Source organism: Heterocephalus glaber, unplaced genomic scaffold (genome assembly GCF_053883595.1).
Source record: "Heterocephalus glaber isolate CG9 unplaced genomic scaffold, H.glaber_assembly_v1.0 deba00000331, whole genome shotgun sequence".
In the NCBI taxonomy this organism is placed as follows: Eukaryota; Metazoa; Chordata; class Mammalia; order Rodentia; family Bathyergidae; genus Heterocephalus; species Heterocephalus glaber.
Window position 1 is genome coordinate 33161349 of NW_028258142.1, and position 18587 is coordinate 33179935.

Genomic DNA, 18587 nt, shown 5'->3' on the forward strand with positions numbered 1-18587 from the left:
GCTTACCCACTTCTGAGCCTCTGAGAGGGAACACTCCATCAGCTGTCACTGAGAAAGAAGGAAGAAATGAAATGGTCAGGATGCAAATTTAACCGTTTCCCTCTGTCACATGTGTCTATGCTTTCTCACCATCCAGTTCACAGGTGCTGAGGATGCCCTTCAGTAAGGTGTAGAGACAGGGATCAGACATGTAAGTATTCCTTTTTTTTTCCCCACATACACTTAAAACAGAACATAACTAAATCAGGCAGAAATTCTGCACCATGCTAAAACATATGTACAGTATTTCAAAATGGTTTTTTAATTTTTATATAACCCAGATGCTAAGGGGAAAAAAATGAAGCTAAACTGTCTTAAATATGTCACAATCTTTCTGTGGAAACAAACTGTGGCTAGAATTTGCATTTACAGATATTTAGAGCTCAGAATGACCTGGAAGTTTATCTAGATGCTGCCTTTCATTTTGCTAGCAACTAAAGTGAGGTTCCAGAAAGTTAGCTGGCTGGCCAGTCATGTCATGATTTAGTAACACAGCCAGGATGACAAGCCATGGCTCTGAACTCTCCCCCGATCCTGCCGCTTCTGCACACTGCAACACAAGCCAAATCGAGGCCAATTGAATTCAGACTCCATTTGAAACCCTGTGGTATTCCACGTAGTACTTGGTAGGTTTCATTACATTAAAAACTACCATCTGTAGCTTGGAATTTTTGTCATTATGCTAAAAAGCAGCTCAGTTCATGTTTTATAATACGCCTAGTAGCTACATATAGTGGTGTTATGGTTTGCATCCGCAATGTACTCCAAAGACGTGGTCCCCAGCCCACAGTATTACTGGGAAGTAGTGGAAACTTGAAAAGGTGAGGCCTAGTGGGAGATTTTAAGTCATAGGAGCTGCACATTTGAAGGGGATTGTAGCATCCTGGTCATTAGGTGAGAAGTTTGTTTTGCTATACACTTCCTACATGATGGACTGCCTCACTAGAGGTCCTAAATCAATGGGACCAACTGACCATTGACTGAAACCTCCAAAATATTCCCTTATTGTTTATTGATCATTATTTCAGGTGCTTGTTATAGTAAGAGAAAGCTGACTGACGAAGGTGGTACAGGATACATGGGTCACAGAGGTGTGCAGCCATGTTCTGCACTGGGGTGCTCTGCTGAGGGACTCAGGACAGGCTGAAACTTCAGAATGCAGCTTTTTCTTCTGGGGAAGTGGCATCTTTCCTAACTATCCCAAAGACCCCATTATGGGTCTGTGGTGGCCTGGTACTACTGTGGAGTCAGTTTTTCCAAAGATTCTCAATATAGGTAGAGATCAATATTTTTTAAAAAACAAAAATCCTAGAGCTTAACCTACAAATTAAGGCTGTAAAATAAGAGATATAAAAATATTGATGAAACAATGGGCAAAGATGTAAAAAGTAAACTGATAAAGGAAGAAATAGAAGCAGCTTAAAAATTCCTGGAAAAATCTTCAAGTTCACCAGTCATCAAAGAGATGCAAGAAAGGAAACCTTGACACAATTTTATCCTTATCAAATTTGGAAGAATAGATGTGAATCCTGATCTCCAGTGGTGGAAACAGGTGTTTTCAGTCTGCTATGTGTGCAGCTTGTTTTAGTTACTTTTCTCATTGCTGAGACAAAATATCCGACACCCACAGTTAAAGGAGGAAAGCTTTATTTGGCTCACAATTTGTAGAGGTTTCAGTCCATAGTCGGCTGGCTCCAAGGCAAGGTGCCATGGCAGAGGGGCATCACAGAGGAGAAATAATCCATGGCAAGCAGGCAAGTGAGTCCTCTTTCTGTCCCTTCTATTTTATGCAGGCTACCTGCCTTAGGGTGGGTGCAGCACTCACACCCTTAATCCTAGCCAGAACTATGCCAAAGCAATCAGTACCGATTTAATAATCACACACCCTTGATCCCAGCACCACATGAGATCCAGCCACCTCTGAAAAGCTCCCCACTATGACTACATGAGGCTTTGGGGGACATCTAGACACAAGCCATAACACAACCTATCTGCTAGTAGAGCCTTTTGGCCCAAGTATTTTAAAAATTGTTCAAATATATGCATAGCCTAAAACTACCCAAACACACCTGGATAATTCACCTCCAAGTCTGTCTACAGGAGAGCAGAAGCCACTAGCCCCAGGACAGGTGTCTTCTGGCACCTGACTTCTGGGAGTTGGTATGGGCAACATCACAGTGCTCAGAAACAAGAGTTCACCCAAAGGGAAAACATCTGAAGGTTAATATTTTTTTTCCTGAGTCAGCTATAAAGAGTTACGACATTGAGGCAAAAAGACAAAGCATCAAAAAGAGTGTATGGCCACAAAGGGGGCATTGAGAAGTCGAAGGAATCTTCAGTGGCAAGGTCACACTCAGCAGAGGCCTTCCAGGAGGTGGCGGATTCCCAGAGCACCTCTCCAGGCTGGAGAAAGTTGTGTCTCTAGGATGATGACTAGTCACCAACCCCCATCCACTGCTGCACATCTCAGAAGTACAGATTCTCCAAAGAGAGCCCTGAAGGATGGGTCACCTGTCCAGCCTGCAGGGCAGATGGGCCTGGCGTGCTTCCCAGAAGTCACCCCCTGGGAGTGGGAAGGTGTAGGTGTCCAGGCTGTGTTCGCAGGCCCCACCTCAGTCACACAAACAACTGCAGAGCCCACTCAATAGCTCTAGCAATGCCACATACTAGCTCTGCTCAAACTTCCTTTAGGTTGGCATGGACCAGAAGTTAAGACCGAATTATCTCTGGGAACCCAGAGTTGGGAAAAGAGAAGCCCAAACCAAGCTGGCATATCCCTTAAAGTGGATTATTTCCAACTTCCTAAAATGGCTTTTATATTCTGCTATGTAGCCCTGTATTTCAACATAAAGAGTTTCCCCGCATAATTATCAAAGGGTATCAACACCACTTTTATCCTGCTGTTGGGTTGCCCTGGCACATGAAGATATTCTAGGTTTGAGACATTTGGCTACATATCATTACAAAAGCTCCACCCTTCAAGGAAAATTGTGAGAACACACAGTTGAAGTGAGTTCTGCCTCAGGCGGCTTCCTCTATCCACAGCAACCTTTCTAATGCACTTCAGACCAGCAGGTGCCCTGATGATATGAGTTAAAAGCAGTGGTAAAAATCCCTCAGGCTGTACACTTAAGATTCATGTACTTTACTCTATGTAAATTATACTTGAGAAAGTACTGTTAATATTGGGGTAGAATAAAAACACTGATGGCTCTGGGAAGCAGGATCTGTAACCAAAATGACACAGAGCCAGGTTCCTGGTCTTGCAGATGTCAGAGATGGGAGAGCTGGGAGAGAACTGTGGTCTGCACTGGGGTGCACTGGAGGTCTACACTGAAAATCACCAGAGCTAGATCACTCCGGGTAGGCCTGGCTAAGTCACTGTCCCTCTCTGGCTTCTGTGTCCTTACCTATAAATGGGCTGAGTCTGTACTTCCAGCTGGGGAGCTTATGAAAAATACAGGCTCTTAGACTCCATCCTATCTCCTGAGCCACACATAGTGTGAGTCTGGGCTACAGGAACCTGCGTTTTGCTAAGGTTCTTTGAGTGATAGTAATGATCAGGGTCAAGACCAGCATTTCAGAACTGTGGACAATGTGTTTATAAAAGTTCCAACTTCTAGTAGTAATGGTGCTTGGTTCCTTGTAGAAAGAACAATACAGGGCCAGGGAAGCGGTGTAAATAACTAAATAGGATGATCAGAGTTGGGTGACATGGAAAGGCTTCCCATCTTAGATTGTCTCCAAACAGGAGCCTAAACCCAGCCTTAAATCTCAAAAGGGTGGCCATACGTAGAGTTGTGCAAAAGATATTCATAATATATTTGTTGAGCCATGTGTCCTTTTACAAACCTGCAGCCACCTGGGATGGGGATGGGGGAAGCAGGAAGCAGCTGCCTTCTTGTAAATTCATCCACCAAGATAAGAAATGTCTTTTCCTCATTCTCACCAAGGTACTATTAGGATACTTTGTCCCAGGCTCTTTGTCACTTACCTTCCCTCTATCCTTTGGTCAGGCTATTCCTACCATCTCCTCAGCTTCTCACTGCTCAACTGCCCCCTCCTTCATGCTTTCTATGGACTGGGACTTATCCTTGCTCTGTGCTAGAAGGCCCAGTTTGAGGACAGGGCTGGGATGAGACAGGCTTGTTCTGGGCCCTCATGGATCTGCTGATCTTGTTGAAAGATGATTAAAACCCTAATTACAATATAGTGTGAGTAAGTACTAAGTTTGTAGCAGAGGGCACGCTGTCTGTTAATTACAAACCTGGTACGGCACCCTCTAAAAATAGTCTAACTCCTTCCCCCGCCAAGCTAGGAATCTAAGAATAATGCATGCTCAACTCCACGCTCCCTGGGTTTGGTATCGCTCTCATCCCTACGATGTCTAACACTTCACACTCTGAGGAACCAAAGATAGCAGGGCATCTTCTGAAGCACCCCCTTTTGCTTGCCACCAGTGGGCATGAGTTCCTTTCAGTCTGCCTCCCATCTGTCCTCACCCTTCTGGAGGCTGCAGAATCTCTCAGGGTCAGTGCACTGCTGGCTCCACCCAGCCCTGTCCAGGCCATTTCCCCCAGGGCCAGGTCAGATGGAGGGTCACACAACAGGTGCACTGTCCGGTCCAGTTCTCTACTGCCCCTACTGAGGATCAGCATCTCCAACCTGGCTGTTCTTCTCTCTCCCTGGCTCTTGTATCCCTGTCTCTTGTCTCTTCTTTCTCCTATACCATGACAGGCATGGTGGGAAGGTGGATGAGGGGCAGGGCCCAGGCACAGTGGAGGTGCTGAGCATCTCTAAAATGGAACAGTTGATAGGATTTGACAGGGACGGGCAGCCTGCTCTTATGAAAGGGGTGGAAGAGTGACCCAGAGCATGAGATATGGAACCGTGAGGCTGGGGTCTCAGTCTAGAATCTGTTCCTTATCAAATAAATGTGTTTCTTCTCTCTGTCTCAGTTTCCAGTGGTGTACTCCTGTGATCTCAGCCCTCTGGGAGGCTCACACAGGAAGACTGCAAATTCAAGCTCAGCTTGGGCAACTTGGCAACTTAGTGAGACCCTGTCTCAAAATAAAAAAATTAAAATAGGTCTTGGAATGTAGCTCAATGCAGGACTTTGGATTCAACCCCTAGTATCACAAAAATAAATCAATCAGTCAATCAATCAAAACAGGACCAACCCCATAGAATTGGTATACAGACTAAATGAACAGGGGTGGATAACATACTCCCTGGCTCATAGTATTGGTTCCAAGGAGCGCATCACCACTACCACCACCTGACCCCTCCCACCACCATCTGGTCACCTGCACTAGCCAGGAGGACCTGAAGGGAAATAGACTGTTCACACTATGCTAAGCCATGCAGAATACAAAGGGCAGGTCAGTGATCCCAGTACGTTAGAAACTCATTCAAGGAATGGAGGGGACAGAGACAGGAAGACATTGCTAGGCAGCAAAATGGACCTTGTGTGCTTGAGACCCCCAGAGAACTACACCAAATCCACACCTCTTCAGCTGCCTCCTTCATCCCTGGAAGCCAGTCATTAGGCCCATAAGGTCTTCTGTGGAAATGTCCTCACTCTCTTCTCTTCCTCTTTGTCCCCACAAAGTCTTTACCACATCTGTGTTCCATGATCTTCTCCCTCCCCACCCTGCCACAAGGCTACTGATGACCTCCTTGTGCCATGCTGCCACACTGAGCCTCTACCCTGGGGTCCCAGAACCTTTCCTCAAACAACCCTGTGATGTTGTCAGTTGTCTTTGTGAAGTCTAGTTGAGGTATCCCATGGCTCAGAAGATGGGTGTCCCACCTCCCACTTCTGGGGTCCCATGTTCCATTCTGGATGCCTCTCCTCATTCATGGTGTCTCAGAGGCTAAGTCCATGGAGGACAGTCACATCTTCTTCCTCCTAAAGGGTATCCCTCCACCCACTTCCTAGATGTACCCATCTTTAAGGGCTCCACACCCTGCTCAGACACAAGGTTGGCCCTGCTTTGGCCTACCTAACACATGACTTCCCCTTGACCTACAAGCCTCCGGCACTAATTTACAAACCCATCCATTGCACTTAATTAGACCTTTCCTTTCCTTGTGTGGAGCCTTAACTCCTTCCTGTGTGCCTTCTCTCTCCCCAGTGACATGTAATAACCCCTTCCTGGGGCAGGAGTATAAGTGGGGTTCAATCCCCATTTGCAGGCTGGATGCCTACTCTAGCTTTCAACCTTGTACAAGCAACAAACAGAAAGAAATAAGGGGAAGATGCTACTGGCTACCTGAGCCCAGCGGCATGAGGAAAGTCAGATGGAAGGAAAGCCATGCCTTAGCAATGGGATCCTGGCCCTAAAAGTTCTTAGGGTGGAAGAATGGGGTCCACACAACTCTGTTTCCTTCTAGATATGGCCTTTGACACCACTTTCCTCAAAACTCTGAACTCACTCTTTTACCACCATCTGGTCCCAAGCCAGAAATCCATGTAAATCCCATTTGACCAAAACTCCCTGACTCAGATGCTTTACCAAAGCAGCATTTGTCTAGAGCCACAGTTTCAGGCTGTGATCGTGTCAAATTCCTGAGAGCTCATCTGTTTCCCTCAGGCAAGTTTGTAAAGTCCAGGATCGATCATGGGTCGTAGGTAGAGCCCTCTCTTCCCAATCACTGGAGGGGATCAGAGGACCTGACTTGAGCATGATGTCATGGAGCCTGAGGCTGTGCTTCCATGTGACTGCCCACCTCTGCTTTGCAGATGTCACTCTCTGATGAGACTCATGTTTCTATGGCATTTCCTGAGCAAGCACAATGAGTTTCTCTCAGTAATTCCTCTCAAAAACCCTCCCTCTTGAGCTGGGTGTGGTGGTGCATGCCTGTTATACCAGCACTCAGGGAGACCCTGCCTCAAAAGACTACACACACACACACACACACACACACACGAAAAACAAAACAAACAAACCAAACAAAAAACCTTTCTCTTGTCCCTCTTGGAAGCTGAGTATGTATATTCCCTATTGTGGCTTTCAATACAGAATGCTCTACTATCATATATTGCACATAAATGGCACTCAAGGTTTTAAGAATAACCAGCAGTGACTTCTGGGAAGATGGCGGAGTGGTGAACAGCAAAGAAACAGCCTCTCCAAGATTCGTTATCCAGATGCTAGAAAATAGCAACTCAAGGAAGAGAAGAAGGTGGGAAATGGCTCCCTGGGACCCAGCAAGGATCTGAAGTGAGAATTGAAACCCACAGGGAGAACAAAAAGAAATACCTCAACACAGAAGAAGAAAGTGGCAAGTGACACTTTCTCCCTGGGCCCTGACTCTGCCTGGGAGGGGCGGCTCGAACCTGCAGACACACAGTGACTATGTGGCAACCCCAGAGGCCTCCACAGAGAAAGGCACCAGTGGAATACAGCAGTGGATGCACCAGACTGCAGTGGCTCATGAGTTATTCTGGTTTAGATGCCCCTCAGAAGAGGGTGATTGGTGGTAGCCATCTTGGAGAGAGGCCAACTGAGCTTGGAACTCAGACCAGCTGCAGGCTTGGCCATCTAGCAGCTCCTAGTGTCAGACTGAGGTGGAATCAAGTTCAAGTTGCCAGGAGACATATGAAGTGTTGCAGGCTGAACATATTTGGTTCCAGCTTTAAAGCCAGAAATTAACCTGAACTTCAATGGAATAAAGGTGTAGGCTTGCTGGGATTATCCACTTCCCTGCTGTAAATGTTTGGCTGGCTTGCTGGGATTAATCAACATGGATCTGGGCTCTGTCTGCCTCCTCTGTCTGCTCACTTTCTCTATCAGTAATGCTGAAATATGCCCTGAAGTGGACTTTTTTTTTCCCTTCTTTTTCTTTCTTTTCTTGTTTTTGTTTTGTTTTGTTTTTTCTTGATTGTTTGTTGTTTTTATATGAGTGTGAACACTGTTTCTAGTTTTTTGTTGTTGTTCTTCTGTTCTGTTTGTGTTTTTATTTCTACCTTATCTCTTTCTCTCCTGTCTTCTTCCCCAGTTTCCCAAAGTTTGCCTAATCTTCCTTTGTCCTCCAGCCTTGCTTCAAATCTCTTCCTCTTCTTCTATTTCTCTATTTTCCCCTTAACCCTTTTTAAATTTTCTCCCCTGAGCATAAAATTGCCATATTATTTTTTGGGTTTGTTTTTTTTTGGTACTGGGGATTGAACTTGGGACCTTGCACTTGTGAGGCAGGTGGCAGAACCACTGAGCTAAATCCCCAGCCCTAGGTAGAACTCTTGAAGACATTGGTGTAGGCAAAGACTTTATGAACACAACCTTGATAGCACAGGAAATATCATGAAAAATCAACAACTGGGATCTCATCTTATTAAAAAGCTTTTGCACAGCAACAGAAACCATCAACAGAGTGAAGAGACAGCCCATAGTGTGGGGAAAATTTTTTGCCAGCTGTTCCTCAGACAAAGGACTACTATCTAGAATATAGAAAGAACTAAAAAAAATCAGATCCCCCCCCAAATTTAAAGACCCAACCCAAAAATGGGCATCTGAAATAAAAAGATACTCTCAGATAAAGAAGTAGAAATGGCAAATAAATATATGAAAAAATGTTCAGCATCACTGGTCGTTCAAGAGATGCAAATTAAAACAATGCTGAGATTTAATCTTACTCCAGGAAGAATGGCTGATATTAAGACATCAACCATAACAAATTCTGGCAGGGCTGTGGGGAAAAGGAAACCTTTCTCCACTGTTGGTGGAAATGTAGTCTGGTGCAATGACTGTGGAAATCAGTGTGGAGATTCCTCAAAAAAACTAGGATTAGTAGTTCCATTTGACTCAGCTATTTCCCTTCGTGGTATCTTCCCAAAAGAATTAAAAGCATCATACCACAGCAATATATGCACAGCCATGTTTATAGCTGCACAGTCTGTAAATCTTGAAAACAGCCTAAATGCCTATCAACTGATGAATGGATATAGAACACGTGGGTTTTTTTATACAATGGAGTAGTATTCTGCCAAAAAGAAGAAAAGAAGCTTGAGACATTTCTAGATAAATGAATGCACCTTGAGACCATACTCTTAGGTGAAATAAATCAGACATGCATGTTTAAATACCACATTATTTCTCTGGTGTGAGAAACCAAAAGTGTAAATAAGGACCAAAATGTATACTAGATATTGGGAAATGAGGAGAAAATGTTTCAATGAGGAGAACAAGGGAGAGGGAAGGAGGAAAAGAAAGAAGACACAAGAAAAAAATAGAAGGAAGAAATGGAAACAAAACTTTGGTAAATAAGGAGGGGAAGAGGGGTTGAAGGGAAGGGAGGGGAATTGGAAAAAAAGACGCAAGACATATCATGTAAAGGTACAAATTCTCTATGATGAATGTTATCATTATGCATATCTAAAATGTACCCATAATTCCAAAATCAAAAAGGGAAGAAGAGGACCAAGAGCGGGAGGTAGAAGAGAAGGAGAGGGGAGGGGGAATTTAAAAAAATTAATATGCGTTATTACCCTATATTATGTACATGTATCCACTTCCCACGATGCAGGTAATCATTATGTGCTGCAAGCGTGTACTAATAAAAGCAAAAATAAATTTAAAAATAAAGTTATCTAAGTATGAAAGAAAATAATAACCAGCAGTAACCAGGCACAGTGTCTCATGCCTGTAATCCCAGCCTTGGCTGCACAGCAAGCTCTAGACTAGGCTGAATTACATAATGAGACCAAAATAATCATAATCATAGGCAATTACAACCTTCTAGAATATTCTTCCCTCAATACAGAAAGCTAGATAACAAAATAACAAAACCTCACAACAAACGAACCTAGCCCCCTAAACACCAATCTTATGAAATAGAGTAGGGAATTATCATCTAAATAAAAGAATTTTTAAAAGGTACTTTTGAGCAGATCAAGCCCCACCTCTTTTTCTTCTTCAGTTTCTTTGTGCTACACACAGATCCTCTATATAGAGCTACATGGAATCCTGTTTTATGCGTTTTTATTGGAGATTTAGTGCCAGTGATCACACAGGTATGCCTTAGCTGTCTTCTTAGTGACTCTGGAAAAGTTTGCAATCTGAGGTGGCTTTTTGCCTACTTATTTCTGGTGTTTGTGTTGGCTGAGGCAGACAACTGCAGGGAAAGAGGATTCATGAAGTGAGCGAGATGGAGAACAGGCAAAGGTCCTCAGAGGAGCCAGAAGGTGCATCTCTGGAAAGCATTTGACGGGTACCAGTGCCCCCTGCCCCATACACAATTGCTGCCTGTACTTCTGTTATTGACTTTGCAGTGAACACGGCAAACCAGAGAGACAGGCAAGTGACACCGCATGAATTACTGCAGAGGCTAGCAGCTGGCCTGGGCAGAGTCCAAAGGCCACACGTTTGATCTGCCAAAGGTCAACTCTGTGGTGACCACACAACCACAAAGGCAGGCCCACTCCCCAGCACACCCTAGCACTGCGCACCTGGTATAGTGTGGAAGGGGGCTGCTGGTGAGGTCAGGTGGACAATCCACAAACCCACACTATTCTGCAGCACATCCCCCTCTCTGAGGCTGATTGTTCCACTGAGCACGTTTCCCAGCACTGGGCAGCCTGGTGTGCCTCGGGCCCTCCACAAATGCCTGTGGTTGGCTCCTGGGACTAAAGAGCAAGATTTGGGCTTGGCAGAGTGCTCTCATTTACTGAGGCCTGCACCAGCAAAACCTTCACCTCTGCAGCTCGCCTTGGAAAGAGTAAACAATGCAATGCAGCACTGTCATTTCCCAGAAAAGCAGCACATACGTGTGCACACCGGAGTCTTTGTAAGGGCACACTCAGGGCAGGAGCATTAGCACCTGGGCTGGTCGGTGGGCAGAAAATATCCCAGGGGAGCAAAATCAAATTGAGATGCTCAGTCCCCATGGGCCACCCACCCCTCATGGGGTGAAGAGCCTTAGAGTGGGCACAGGGATACACAAAATGTGCACTTGGTGGCTGCAAGCTGTGGAGGTCCCTATACCACACTCCTCAATTCTGCTCACAGTGCAGTGTTGCAATCCAGCAGCACCATTTTTAAATCCCTGAGGGCAAGAGAAAAGTGAAAATTAATCTAATTAAAGTCAACATTGTTCACAGGAAAAAGTCTGGTATTTTGCCATGAGACTCTCCCCAGCCAGCTTTGTGGGAAAAGGGCACTGTGTTTGGAGCTGGAGTTTTGTCTTGGTGGTTCAGCTGTCTCCAGGAGAACAGCTGTCAAAGGGCAAAAGGGTCACGTGTCTTGGAGAAGTGTTGTGAGGGCACATAAGAAGAGATCTAAAAGGGAGCAAGCCCTGATAAGTGTTAAACACTCAGCAGAAGTTAGTTCCCCTTGTGTCTAACCAGACTTGAGCCTTCCCTACTGACCCTGGCAGTGCTCCTGTCAGACAGGTGGGATTCCAGAGGGAGAGTCCCAAAGCCTTACCTCACCCAGCTCCCCACACCCATCATGGCAGCTAATCTGCAATCTCATATGGTAACTGGCTAGTATTTCCATTATTGCATCCTTATTTTAGAGAATGACAGGGCATGCATCTTGGGTGAGATCACTCAGAAAGTCACCCCCAGAACTGGGTCTCTGACAGTTCAGGACACCTGGGTATCCTCTCACTCCCTGCTGAGGTGGGGCAGCCTCCACACTTCCCAGTGTGTGACTGCGTGCTCAGAAGCATAGCTCAAGCAATATTATGCCCACCCCAGGCCTCAGCCTGAAGGAAGTCTGGTAGCTTTTGCTTTCGTGTTCTAGGAGGCAATGCCAGCCACCTTGGAATTAGCCGCTCTGACACTGTTGTGTTGAAAGAAAGCCCAAGTCGACCACATGGCACGTCACATAAAGCACAATAGAGGTCCTGAAACTGCCCAGTGCTGGCACCCACGGAACACAGATGACCTGACCCTTTCCTCCCACCTCCAACCCCTACAAGCCCTGCCATAAATGTAGAAATGCGAGCAAACAATAAAAGGTCTTTGTTTTAAGGCACTCTTTTTGGGTTAGTGGCTATGGAGAACAATGAAACTGAAGGGAGCTATCTTAGTTACTTTTCTCATTGCTGAGACACAATAACCAAAACCAAAGTTAAAGGAGGAAATGTTTATTTAGCTCACAGTTCATAGAGGTTTCAGTTCATAATTGGCTGGCTCCAAGGCAGGGTGACATGGCAGAAGGGCATAGCAGAGGAGAAATAGTTCATGGCAGGCAGAAGGCAGCAAGCTACAAGCGACAAGCGATGACCCTCTTTTTGTCCCTCGTATCTTACCCAGGCTACTGACCCTTAGAGCAGGTAGCCCTCGCACCCTTAATCCTAGCATCACATCCTAGATCCAGCCACTTTTGGAAAGCCCCACCTATAATTACATGAAGCTTTCAGGGGACATCTAGATAACAGGAGCTGAGTACTTGGGAGGAAGCAACCCTAAACAGGGTGGCCAGGGAATTCTGTAAGCCCATTTGCCCTACTCCCACTTGGAAAGATAAAGAAACACAATTATCCCCCACTAGGCAGAACTTCAAGCAGCCAGGCTCTGCCTGTGCTGCAGAGGTCCTGGAACAGATACCCTCCAGCGAGATGGCAGGAAGCTGTTCCTGGGGGAAAGAGCTCCAGAAGGGTTTCAGGAAGGAAATGAGGTGAGGTTTTGCTTGGAGGAGGTGAGACCCAGTGTGCTGACTGCAGCTGGACCCACCAGGGACCCAAGACTCAACTCCCTAGAAGGTGACTTGTGGGGGCACTGCTGGGCTCTCCCCGGCTCCGATGTAAGGATGCTAGATTCTGGGGGTTTCAGGGGCTCAGAACAGTGCCTGATACAGAGAAGCAGTACTGGTATGCACTGGCCAGATTACTGCTCAGCGTGTGGTGACAGGGTTACAGCTGTCCTGGTGGATGGCTGGACATGGCCCTTGTCTGAGATCTGACCTAGCCACACCCTCTCCGAAGCTCTGCCATCCCAGCATGCATCAGTCTGCAGGTCCCATCAAAGAATCTGCCTTCAATGGCTCTCTATCATCCAGCAAAGTGGGGTAAAAGTGGTCTGCAAAGTGGGGTGCCTGGGCAATCACTAGACATAGGGAGAAGACATTGGAGCATTTCCTCTTTGCATCTCATCCTTTGAAATGTCTTGTTTGGTAGTTTTTTAAAGTGTACTAACCATACAATGTATACAAATATACATACAAATAGGGGAGTACACAAATTTTATTCTTCCTGCGAGGTGAGTCAACCTTGGCCTGGGTCACATGGGTCACACAGAGCCAGGCAGGCAACTTGAAGAAATGAGACAGGGTGGAGGTCATGTGCTCATGTGCCTGTGCTCTGCTGCCTCCCTGGCTCCTCATTCACATGTCTGAAAGCTATGCTGATTAAGCAGGTGTGCGGGCTGGGCCAGACAAAGCTGGCAGTGTCCAATCTGTGACTTCAGGTTTTAAAATGAAGCCCAAACACTGCTTAATGTAGTATGGGGGAGCTGTCCTGATCTGTCCTCAAAGATCCACCTGCAGCCACATGGCCTACACCCTAAGAAGGTGGCATCTTTCCCATACTGACCTTTGCAAAAGCCAATTCCCTGAGCTGAAAAATGCCAAATACCCTTCTTTAACTACCCTGTCAACATCTTATTCTCCTCTGGGGCCAGTTCACCTGTCCTCTTCAGGGTGACACACAAGCCCCATGTGAAAATTCACTCCCTTGGGATTAGAAGGTAGGTTGAATTGTGGATTAGCCTAAGTCAGATCCTTCTACCACCTACTAGCTATGCAACCTTGGGCAAGTTAAAGAACCTCTCTGAGCCTCAGTTTCCTGATTATAAAATGAGGGGACTTATCTTTACCTCTTATTATCACACAGGAGACCCCAGGTCCTCCCCTCTGCATTCCTCCTGTTTTACTCACACTCTTCTTGGGCTCTGTCATGGTTAATTTCATGTGTCAATGTGGTGAAGCTACAGTACCCAGTCACTTAGTCAAACTCATTTGGTTGTTGCTGTGAAGCTATCTTTTATGTGCAACTAACATAATCAATGGACTTCAAGTCAAGCAGATCACCATCCAAAATGTGAGTGGCCCTCACCCAATCAGCTAAAGGCCTTAAAAGTAAAGACAGCTTTCTCAAAGAAGAAATTCATTTTCAATACTAAAACATAGGCTGGGCATGGTAGCACACACCTGTAATTCCAGCACTCTGGGAGGCTAAAGCAGGGGAACTGGCAAACTCACACCCAGCCCAGGCAATTTAGCATAAAAATGCAACAGGGATGTAGTTCAGTGCAAAGGTCTTGCTTTCAATCCCCTGTACTGCCAATACATACATAGATACATACATACATTGAACTCCTGCTCGAGTTTTTATCTTGCAGTCCTGCAGCTCAAGACTGCAATATCACCTTTTACTCAAATTCCAACCTTCCAGCCTCTACAGTTACATGAGCCAATTCTTAAAATCTTTCTTGGGCGCTTTCATGTTTCTGTTTCTCTGCAGACCCTGAGTAATCCTGGCTGCTGGAGGCCAGGAGCCAAGTGTGACTTCCCCACTCAGTCTACAGTGTTCAGCACAGACTAGCAGAAAAGAATGGAACCACACAGACAGAAATAGGGCATGAGTGAATAAATTATGGCATAGCCACAGGACAGAATATTATATACCTGGAGAAAAATATGGAGGATCAGTCTGTGTTGATATGGAAGAGATCTATAGGATATTCTCCTAGGTGAAAAAAGTAAGGAGCAAGGCCGGGGATTTAGCTCAGTGGTTTTGCCGCCTCCTGCGCAAGTGCAAGGACCCCAGTTTAATCCCCAGTACCAAAAAAAAAAAAAAAAAAAAAAAGGAAAGAGCAGAAAAACAGTTTTGATCTGGTGCCTTGGATATACAAGAAATAAGAAAATAAGAATATACAGTATTCCTTGTAGAATACAAAGAAATACTCAAAGGAGAAACAAGTATATTAAAAGTGCTCCCTAGGCAGGCTGGGGATTTAGCTTAGTGGTTTCGCCCCCTGCCTTGCAAGCGGAAGGACTGGAGTTCGATCCCTGGTACCCCCCACACCCCCCCAAAAAAGTGTTTCCTCCTGTGGTTACCTACTCTTTTTTTTTTTTGGTACCGGGGATCGAACTCGGATCCTTGCGCTTGTGCAGCAGGCGGTGAAACCACTGAGCTAAATCCCCGGCCCTGTGGTTACCTACTCTTTATAAAGGAGTTGCCATTTTACCAATGTAAACACTGAATTATTTACGAGTAAAGCAATATGATCTCTGATTTTTTTTCAAACAACCCATGGTAAAGGAGTGGAGAACAGAAAAGTAGTGAGCTAGGCCTTGAAAGAGAATCTGAGGAAGCTGATTGGTGGACGCACAGAGGTCACTATACTACTCCGTGTTTACATCTTTTGAAAAACTTCAGTCATAAAGTTTTTAAAAAATAATTATTACATCCAAGAGGGAACAGGGTAAGAAGGAAGTAAATATATGGGAATAGAGAGGAAAAAAAAACCAGCTTCACATTTTGCAGATATCTTTTTTCTAAATTATTGAGGTGAAATTCACATAACGTGAAATTAACCATTCTGGAAATTTTAAATTGAATGTGCAATTCAGTGGGACGTAGTACATTCACCTGTGCAACCACCACCACCTCTATCTATTTCCAAAACATTTTCCTCACACCATTAACTCCATACTCATCTGGCAATTACCTCCAATTCTGTCTCCTCCCTGTCTCCGGTAAGCAACAACTGGCATTCTGGCTGTATGGATCTACCAGTGCTGGATACTTCTTGCAGCTGAGCTCATTCAACACATGACTTCTGTGTTTGACTTCTTTCACTTAACCTAAAGTTTCTGAGGTTTCTCCATACGCCCGCTGTACATCATTCCCTCTGGCCAAATAATATGCTGTTGTATAAAGAGGCCTCTGTTTATCCTTTCATTGGTTGATGATGGAAAGGTTGTTTCCAGAGCATATCTTCTTAAATTTTCACTTCATTTTTGAACTGTGTTAGGTATACAATTAAAAAAAATTCTTTTTTTGGTACATTTTAGGTATAATAATACGTTTACATTTATCATTGGGTGCTTGTACCTGTACATGACGTATCTTGGTTCTTATTGTTTTCCCCATTACCTGTGCACCCTTCACCCCCTCCACCCTTCCCTAGTTACACAGACTTCATTTCCATTTTTTTTCTTTTCTCATTAGTGTACAATTTTAAAAATTGTTTCTATCTAGACAATGAATATGGACCACAGAGAAAGCAGGATGGGAACATGGGCAGATTCATTACAAACTTAAGAAGATTGGCAAAAATTAGTGAGAATGCATTCAATAATATAAAGAAAAGGGTGTATAGTAAATTATAATTGCAGATACTGGGTGCATGTATTTTTCCACATGCTTTTAGTTGTTTCAAACCTGAAAGGACTATTTGGGAATGTGCATGGGGTGAAGCACTAGGAGCACGAGCCATGAGTCTGGGCTGTCTAGAGATGGTGCTGGGCTAGAAGTTCTCCTCTCCAGGATGCAGCCAGATGTGATGATGTACACCACTGATATCTCCTAACAGGGTCAAACACTGACCTTAGACTATCCCTGAGTCCTCACCTCTTCAACTATACTGAACTCTCTAAGGCCAAGGCTAAGGCTTCTCCATCCTGTATGTACACAGAGCACTCAAACCATGCAGCACTGGGCAACTGGGGAAGCAACAATTCCTAAAGGAACCAGAGCAACCACCAAGGGAATCTGGAGGCAGTTAGAGGAGGGAGCTCATGAGGAAGGGCAGTCAGTTATGAGCTATTCCCAGTTTGCACTCCAAAGTCTGAGTAAGAAATATTTTGAGGAGCTGAATCTTCTGTTTAAAAACAAAGATCCACAGACACTTTTCCAGTGGAAAGACTGATGGGCTTGTGGTCACAACATCCTACTTCAGTTCCACCCCCGAGTGAGTTACCTGCCCATCTTCCAGATGGGACAATAATTCTTATTCCTCCTGTATCTTGGAATATTAGATGTCCAGAGAGGATGAAGGTTCTGTGCTCTCAGAAGAAAGATACTGTAAACACGGGAGGTACTAGGACCCCAGCAGCCTGAGGGGTAGGTAGGGTGGGGTGTCCCCATGATAGGTAAAAATACATGTAACCTCCCTTTGTAGACTGGATCTAGAGGCAGGAAGACAGTCTGAGATGCGACACAAGCTATACTGCACCACCACATCTTACATATATACAGTTATGCATGCCCATTATCTCATTGATCCTGGCCTCCAATCTTCAGGGATAGTTTTTCTGTGATTCTGAAAAGGGAGAGACTGAGGCTCACAGAAGATAAGGAAATGCTTTGAGTAAAAAGTAAGACCATGCATTGGTCAGCTTTTTATCACCGAGACAAATTACATCTTAAAGTTAGAAAGACTCATTTTGGCTCATGGTTTAGATGTTTCAGTCCATGGTATGTTGGCTTCATTATTTCTGGGCCCGAGATGAGCTAGAACATCATGGGGGAAGGGTGTGGTGGAGCAAATCTGCTCACTTCATGGCACCAGGGAAGCAGAGAGAGAGGGAAGGAGGCAGAGAGGAAGAGGCTAGAAACAAGATACTGGCCCCAAAGTCACTGCTATGACCCACTCCCTTTAACCAGGTTCTACCTTTTAAATTCTATCATCTCCCAATAGGGTCATCAAATTATGAATGTCAATGGATTAATCCAATGATGAAGTTAGAGTCCCTGTGATCCAATCACCTTCCAAAAGCTCTATCTCTGGATACATGAGTCTTTTGGGAGACATTTTAGATCCAAACCATAACAAGACAGAAGCCCAGCCCATGTACAGTCCTGTTGTCCCCTGAAGTGCCTCTAAATATATAATGCTTGGTCACCTGGACTTGTTGGTAGCTACTCAGAACTGGAGTTTGTCTTAGTGTATTTTATGTTGCCATAACAAAATATCTGAGGCTGGGTAATATATTTTTTACAAAGGTTAATATAGCTCACAATTGTGGTGGCTGGAAAATTCAAACAGTATAATGTCTAGCATATGCCAAAGGCTCTTCTCCCCTGGCTGCATCACAACACGGCAGAGAAGTAGAAAGGAGACAAGCTACATGCAGAGGAGTGAAGCATGTGGGGTGGCCTTACTTTATAACAACCCATTCTCTCAAGTCCTAATCCAGTCACATAGACCTAAGTACTCCCTTAAGACAGGCATTAATCCATACTGAGGGTGTAGCCCCCATGATCTAATCATCTCCCATTAGGCCCTACCGACTAAAAGTTCTACTGCCTTAATACTGTTGGGGACGAATCTTCTAGCACACAAACCTTTAGGGATAAATTGCATCTAAATCATAGCATAGTTTCCTCTGAGTCACTGTCTTACTCACTGACCCTTTTGGTGGCGTCTACTCTGTGCAGCATGGGGCTAATCACTGCAGATAAGGGATGGGCACAGAGCCAGGCCCTCAGGCAGGCCCTCAGCCTCTGGCCCTCCTTGGTCTATTCCTACAGCATTCCATGGCAGAGGTGCTAGTCACCTACTCAATATCCATCCTCTCATTCTTCCTTACCAAGAG

General features: G+C 45.0%; 1 protein-coding gene across 6 annotated transcripts in view; it reads right to left on the minus strand.

Annotated features, from left to right (window-relative positions):
* Ctif (cap binding complex dependent translation initiation factor) overlaps positions 1-18587 on the minus strand; it is a 285778-nt gene that overhangs the window by 239295 nt on the left and 27896 nt on the right. Inside the window, exon 2 of one of the 6 annotated variants that reach the window (XM_004855120.4) lies at positions 7-48. The exons of the other annotated variants lie outside the window; for them this stretch is intronic. The gene's annotated coding sequence lies outside the window, so the exon portion shown is untranslated. The remainder of the gene's footprint in view (positions 1-6; positions 49-18587) is intronic. 6 annotated transcript variants of the gene reach the window in all.